An 8,801-nucleotide genomic window follows, 5' to 3' on the forward strand; every position below is an offset into this window, starting at 1 on the left:
TTCTCGTTTAAGAAAATCGAGCTCCACACCCTGGTCCCCCATAATGTGAAAGGTGTTTATACCCTGATGGCTTATGATCATATAGGCTGGTGATGAAACATACTGCTGTATTTAGAAATACAGTAGTCACTCCACACATTTTATGATACAATGATTTTTATTTTAAAACTCTACGATATAAATACTGTAATACCTAAAGCATCGACAGTCGAGTAGCGTGTATATAATACCGGATATGTACGGTACTTTAATAAGATCATCACCATCCTCTTACTCAGTTCTGTTTATCATTTTCTTGAGGTTGATGAGGTCAGTGAGTGAAGGGTGGTTTTGCGGAGAAACCATTAACGTCTAAAGGGGGTACGGAATCATTAATGCTGTAATTACATTGTTTTCTGACATAATTTTTAGGGAATTTTAAAAATTGTATCCTCGAGACATGCAATGGTATTTCCCAGTTAGGTACACCGTGTATACTATATAGGACAATCCATTGATTAAAAATTATACAACTTGTATTGTTTTCAATTGGATCAGGAATTATTACTCTGTAAATTTACTGTCAGTAGAGGGCAGTGTACATAAAGTTTCATTTCTTCAAGAACTATTAGTTCGAGGATTTTTGTTGTACCGCTATGCCCCAATGCTGATGTTTATCATTTGTTTGACATTTCGTTCGTTAATAATTTAAAGAAATACATATACAGGTATAATAACATTGCCTAATATTGTTCATGCGTGTGTGGAGTGATTTGAAATAATATAGGCATTAAACTGTTGAAAAAAAAAACGAATTAGACCTCTCTTACAGTACAATGTCTAGTAAAATTATTATTTTACTATTCAAGATTAAAACATAACATTAATAATCAATTTAAAGGCGTTATAAACATTTAATGGGACTCAGGTAAAAGCATAAAATGAAGCATTAATAACATTTTTCGTTCTACATCTTTGCCTTCTCAGTAAATCATCTGCATCTCAGGTACTGTTTTTACATTGTTCCGGGGGTGACAAGTATATCGTAGTGGCGTTAGTAGGCCTACCTGTTAATTGGAGACACAATTCCTTTCGTACTAATTTTCAATTAATAAAATTCAGCAATTATAGATAAATAATTGTATTGTCAAGTTTACGAGTGCAACAGTATGTAACCTATTTAAATTGTTGGAGTATAGTAGGAATACATTACATGATAAAATAGGTACAAACCATCAAAATAAAATATTATTTACTTTCGTCAGTAGGCATGGTACACAATAATCAATTATCTAAAAATGTGAGGTACCGCATTTAATTTATGTCAAAGCTATAAAATAGGCTACCATTCGATATCCATACTAACTACACTAGAAAGGGAAGAATACCGTATATGAAATTTTTGTATGAATTTCAGTCTGTCGACAGTGCCGGAACGCCAGCGGGACAAAGCAAAGTATTCTTTTTAATGTGCTAAGTATGTCAACTCAGTGAATAACTGAACCAATCAAATGAAAGATATCGATGGCGTCATTCACGATTGATCACTTGAAATTACATAATCAGTTTATACTGAAGAGAATGCCTAACTGAAACATTTGTACGGCGACATTTGTATGAGGAGGAAAATCTAAATTAAATTAACTGAAATGTTTGTCTAGGAAGAGATAGAACTATTATGTTTTTATTTGTACCGAGCTTGACGTTCAAGTGTGCTGGATCCATACTTCATCAGTGATTTGGACGGGATTTTCTTCCATGGCCATACCTTCAAAAAGCCCTGAAATTATGCTAACATATACAAATAAACTTTATTATAATTTCCAATAGGCCTATGCTGAATTTGAAGTTGAACATATAAAATTAATTAAAATTAATTAAATTAACGTAAAAATTAGAGAGTTGAAAATTAAAAAAAACTACACCCAAAAGGAGAGTAATAAAAACATAAAAGGACAACAATCAAGAAAAAAGAAAGAAAAACATTCAGAAACAAGACGATTACATAAGAAAAAACATCAAAAATCAAGGGCACACGAAGAAAAGACGAAACATTAAAACTATTTACAATACCAGATTACACAAAATGCTATTATGCCAATGTTAAGGGTGAAAATCTATTCCAAATAGCAGCGTATACGCCTACTCTTAAAAACTCAAGCGTTTCGAATACACGTCATTAGTGACCAGACAAATCCAACAATAATAATTACAAAGTAAAGCTTATGAAATAATTTAAACCACACAAGCTACAAAACCGACAACGACTGAGAGCAATTATTGTAAATTCTAAGAAATTCTTAGAATATAATTAAAACAATTTTGCAAAAGTAAAAGGTAATAAATGTTTAATGTTCTACCAGCTTATTTCGGATTTAACATACTGACTTTCTTTTTTTCATATTATTCTATATCAAGTGGAATAATTTTTGTCAGAAGGTTTTATCTAGCACCGTATGGTAACTAATTGGTGTGTCGCCGTACCGTCTATGATTGGCAAAAATATCTTAACATATGAGGTAGACGTTAAACAACGATGAGGTTTATTTAATTTTTCATATTTTTATGTATTCGTTTTAGTAAAATTATAAATATCACAATTTAAAAACAAAAAAAAAGACAAAATAATAATAATAATGATGATGATGATGATGATGATGACGACGACGACGACGATGACGACGATGATGATGATCATGATGATGATAACAATAATAATAATAATCATTATTATTCTTAATATTATACATTAATTAGTTTTATTATATAATATTGTTATTACTATATTAATAATAATATTATTAATATTATGTTTATCTTTCTTATTATACGTTACTTATCATCAATTTAAAATTTATAGATATTGAAAATAATTATCATTTTAATAACGTCTGCTTATCAATATCATTAAAATATATCATCAACCATTGAAATGAAAAAAGTGAATGTTAGATTGATGTACTGAAAACATAATTTGAATACCTTGAAAAGGGGAAAGGCGATAGTACTAACGAGAAGAAGTCGAATAAGTAATTGCGAAGTCGGTGTCGATTTAAAAAAATATATATTGTTGGGGATAGATGCGTCTCGAGGGAATCTTAAGTTAGCATAGCGAATCCTCATCATTCGAACTGGCTGGATGGATTTCACGGGAAGAGAGATGGCTCACTGAACGCATTAAGCTTTCAGGTAGCAGTTTGGCAGTCTCAATCAGCCTGTTCGCCAGCGTCAGTGGAGTGCAACGTTAGATATGACTAGTTATGATGACACTGTGATCAAAGCGATGATGGTGGCAAACCGCCGACGTTTATCATGATTTTACTTATTCGACTCATTGTCTAAATCAATTGAAAGACACATCCACAATGAAAATTTTGCTGTTTGATATGCATTGTAACACGCAATCTAATCACGACGTAAAACTTGATCGGAGATACTTAAAAAAAAAAATTATAACCGGTCAGACGATGCTGTGATACCGAGTCACATTAGTCCTAAATGACACAGCCATAAGACTTGAGAATAACATCCTTATGGTACCAAGTTAACTTTATTCTGTGATGTAATATGAAGCCCTATTAGATATTTTATTCAAATATCATTCATTCATTCAGGTATAAAAAAAAATACTTACAAAGCCAAAGCTGAAGGCCAACAATAATAACGAATCATCCTTATCATCAACATTCTCCTCCTCATTATCATCATCGCTGTATATTCGTTTAAGTAGTAGTTTGTTAAGCTCGATATCGCATTTTTATTTCATGGAAAAATAATTTATATTAAAGTGCCATTGTATTTAGGCCTATATATTTTTTATTTAGATTGTGATGGGTTATTTTTCTTTAGTTAAATATCTAGCTCTGCTTATTAATTGTTTTTATGTTGATCTATTTTATTTCAATACATTGTCATATGAATTGTTACACATTAAACCATTCAAAGTATAATTATAATAATAATACATGTTTAGTTATTACCTGAAATACAATAGTTTTTTCCTTAGTCGAATGTGATGTTTATAAGCTATTTTGTAAGCTCAAGAAAACAAATTATACTGTTAATATTGATTCCTTAAGTAAACGCAGATTTGTTTTTGATATGCTGTTTTTCTACAAAAGTTTGAATTCTGTATTTGATTGTAATCTTGTATCTTTGTTTAAATTTAACGTTCCTAGTCGTACTCGTACTATCATCTATGTTCCATTTGGCCGGGTTGACGTAACTAGCTAACTAAGAGAGGTTTATTTCAAAGATTAGTTGTTACATATAATAATTTAAGTTGTTCTGATGAAATTGATATTTTTATGATAGTTTATACTCGTTTAAGCTTAAAATTAGTAAGGTCGTTTGATGTTAGTTATTATTTGTCTCTTTCTATGTGTATATGTTTTTCTCCAACCTGTTAGTGGAGGTTCTTATCTCTGTTGGTTGAGAATTAAATAAATAAATAAATAAAAAATTCATTATCAGTATCATCAGCATCATCATCATCGTCATCATCGTCATCGGTATCCAACACCATCACAATCATCATAAACCTGTCCCCATCATCATACCTTAAAACCATGTTTGTTATATAACACAGAGTGTTGAAATTTTTGTTATTAATTTGAAGTTTTGGTTGGCAAATACAATGATACTTTGACGGATTTGAGATCTTAGTGCAAAATCTGCGATAAGCTACCTCGTGTGAGTCGCAAGGCAGTCGGTGTCATGTCAATGCCCTCTCTATTCACCCGATTAGAATAAAACTCGAGCTTATTTTTTTAAATGACTGACATGCGGTAATTATTCGCACGAACACACTAATTATAAAGTATTATTGAAAATGAAATTAAAGGGACTACGGTATGTATGAAGAACCGTAATTAGCTATATAGAAAATATCTATGTGAATGCATCGTAATGAATAATAACTTTGATTTTTAAGGTATTTTATTGAAAATTAGTTAATGGTGCAAGTTTTACGTGAAGCAGACAAAATTATGTATATACAGTACGGTTATAAACACGGTAACATTAACTATAAATTAGACCTTTCATTGGATAAAATAAACCAGCTGTACCAGAATGTACCTAATATGTAAGATATAGGCCTACTCGAGAATCTAAAAATACCTCATGAACTTAAATTATAATTACAACATTAAATAGCAGTTACAAGGATATAAGAATCAGTTTTTACTTATAAACCTTCTACTTCAAAAAATATCAATGTGATTTCCAGCAAGTTACCATGACATGACCATTAAAGACATAAGAGGCCTCAATAAACAACAACCTAGACCACACGACCACTCTTCCCTCTCACATGGCTCTACATGGACATTTTCTTTCGTTGCCACGTATGGATCAAGATCAAGATATTGTACACGGGACAAGCGCCTTTAACTGCTCATTCGAAAAACGATGCACAATTGAAACTCTCATTTTAACCATCCAATTGAAACACAACGAGAGCAGCGGACAGAACTGAACCGGGAACCAAAGAAAATGACAAGGTTTAGTTCAATACAAACAATTTTTAAATCGCCTAATATATGCGAATAAAAATAGATCCACTTGGTAATTTGGGAAAATTAATTAAAGGGACACAATTTCCTGAGCTGATAAATCATATAAAGTGTGAAAATGAATGGAAAGCTGCATCTTAAATTTAGTTATATATTCAGGCTATTGCCCCGTGTGAGAAACGTAGAACAACATTTTACGTTAAAAAGCAGTAGGAAAATATTACTAAAATGTAATAAACTAATAATAAATTGACCTACAGTACTAAATATAAATATAATATATATCCATGACAATTAAAATGTAATGAATTGCGTAATTTTTATAGGGATTTATTATTTCTAATTTAAATTAGAACGATAGAAAAATAATCATCACTAATTATTCCCACGTTTAAATTCACCATTCCTCAGTCTGCTTAAACTTGTACATATTTATAATAGCAACAATTATTTTTGTTTTAAAAGCAAATCGTCTTTAACAAAAAAATCATTTTTCAAACTGCGACTTATAGGAAGTTATGCGGTACTATTTTTATTAAATGAGAAATTCGAAACTTTATTTTGATTTATTTTTTATTTTTTCCTATGGTGAAAGGTGACAATGTATCTTTACAAAATGTGTATAAAAATACTAGAATGTTAAAGGAAAAAAATAAAAATGATGGAATAATATGTAATTAAAACACAGATGGTTACTCTTAGGTGGCTTGTTTGTCAAAATGCATTGTGTGTTCTTACAGTTACACTTTGAAAAATAGCCGATAGGAATTACTTTCCGTTGTTAACAAGGGTCATGCTTGTGGAATCAAAACAAACATAGTGTATCCTCTGCTTCTAACCAAAATAGACTTTGTTTTGCTGGCTAACATTTTGATTAGCTTAACTAGATACACCACCCAAACTCAAGCCAACTTTTACCGTCTTCTTTCCGTGTACCCTTCATTCCTGCCTCATTCACGACACGACAAATGAGGTACTTAACTCGCGTATCAGCGCGATATTACGCGAATTCCGTGGAGGAGCGTTTTTTCCATATCCCGGCGGTGTCATTAATATTTCTTCATGCAAGTCAATATAAAATCGTCTTCACTAGACTGATCTAACACACCTCGGGCAAAACAAAACTCTCTCGGCGACCGGCGATAAAGTTCCTACAATCACAATGTTATTAATGCCTCGTCAAGCGCTATCCCCGTTGGTATTTAGAAATGAGATGACTACTTAGCAATTGTTCTTTCAATAATAACTAGCATATTTTCATTCGTTTTTATTCTATTGTCAAATTGATTGAGAAAAGGTTTATTTAAATCTACTCATCTTCACTAATGCACAATCAACACTCGATTTATTTAGCATTAGATTGGGTGAGATGCACATATTTTCAGACATTATTTTGTTGGTTTGTACTGTGGTACTGTGGTTTGAACGTAACAGCCAATAACCGTCTGAAACTACAAATACTTTATATAATAACCGTTCAATTTCATATTGGTATATTTTTCATACTATATTCATAAATGTATATATACTTTTCCTACTACTACCACTATATTATTATACTACTAACAGGTGCTGCTACTACATCAAATGATAATGACAACAGATGATATTGAACATGACGGTGATAATAAGACTAGGATTGTATTAACGATTATTAAAGATAATGTTGATAATGGTGATGATATTAATAATAATAGTAATAATACACTGCAATAATATTTATAATAATAATGATAATATTAGCTATAATAATATAATTTATTTAGAAGGTAATAATTATATTTCAAAGTTGGTAAGCGTGCTCACCCATTGTAACATAACTGACTAGTGGGGGCCCTATCCAACATTAATATATGTAATATTATAATAGGCCTAATATGAATTGGTAATTATACAGTATATCCTACCAAATAATAATATCCGATTCATTTTCTTGCAGTTATTTGATTAGATTTCTGATAACTTATCACGTAGTTACTTATACAAATTTAGCCCAACAATCAAGTATTTGTCTATTAATTGTCCTATAATTAAGTATTTTCTTTTGTTTTATCTCTTGAGAAGAAATTGATCAAAACTAATCCATTCTAGTTAATTGGTTATTATCGCAGCTATCTTTCTGCGACGAAGCCAAACAGTTAATGATATTGCTATCGCCCATAATATACTTTAGGGTTAACAAGAAACTTAGCCTTTCGAACGCGATGGAGACGTAGCTACTCTCCCGTCTGCAAGCCTTTTTCACTAAGCGAATCACCATTATCGCTTCCATCACACATATTGCCAGTTAATGAGACTATTTTTCCAACGATAATCTATCTTACGATCATCTTCAACACCTAGTCGACGTAACAGTGCATGACATGCAAAAGGGGTGAAAGTTCTTTATCGTAATATCTTTATTTCAGTTAATTTGAGAATAACACAGTTTTTACCTTATTTGCCTTATTTTGCGCCAGAAGATTAGATTTAAAAAAAATTTATTTATAAACCAGAATCACATAATCATTTTCTAAAACACCTCGGGCAAACAATTTAATATTAATAAAGATAAAACAACACACTCCTTTCATTGAAAAAATGGAGTTAAACAAGTTCTGGATGATGTACGATAATCTGATTGGATCGAAGGTCAATACTTTTTGTGAATAATATTAAAGATAAAATATAATAATAATAATAATAATAATAATAATAATAACAATAATAATAATAATAATAATTATTATTATTATTATTATTATTATTCTGGATTTATATAGCGCCTTACGTTGACACAACCTCGAGGCGCTTAATGTAAATTATCGATTTATTCGAGTATAAAGAAACTATTAAATGTACGGTATGTAATAATTATAATGAATAACGTGTTAGATATAATATTATTTTTTATTTATTATTTTATATATATTATTTTTATCATTTATATATTTTGATTGATCCTTTTAAGAAATATTGTTACAATAAGTTGATCTTGATTTTTTATTATTGTTAATTATTGTTATTGTTATTATTTCATTATTATTGAATTAATTGTATTCATATCATATTACAAATAGGCCTAATCAAAATTCAAATTCATCCTATTTGTGAATGTGAAATATGATTAATTTCTGCATGTAAGTTACAAAGTTTACAAATACACCAAAATATACTGTACATAAAATAGTTAAAATATGTAGGACATATGAAAAATGCATAAACTCAAAAGGCTAGTTACTAAAGAATCTCCACACACACGCACACGCACACGCACCCACCCCACCCCCACCCCACACACACACATATATATATATATACACACAC

The sequence above is a fragment of the Anneissia japonica genome, unplaced genomic scaffold (genome assembly GCF_011630105.1).
Source record: "Anneissia japonica isolate Jap-2015-1 unplaced genomic scaffold, ASM1163010v1 scaffold288292_len1863012_cov191, whole genome shotgun sequence".
NCBI classification, from domain to species: domain Eukaryota; kingdom Metazoa; phylum Echinodermata; class Crinoidea; order Comatulida; family Comatulidae; genus Anneissia; species Anneissia japonica.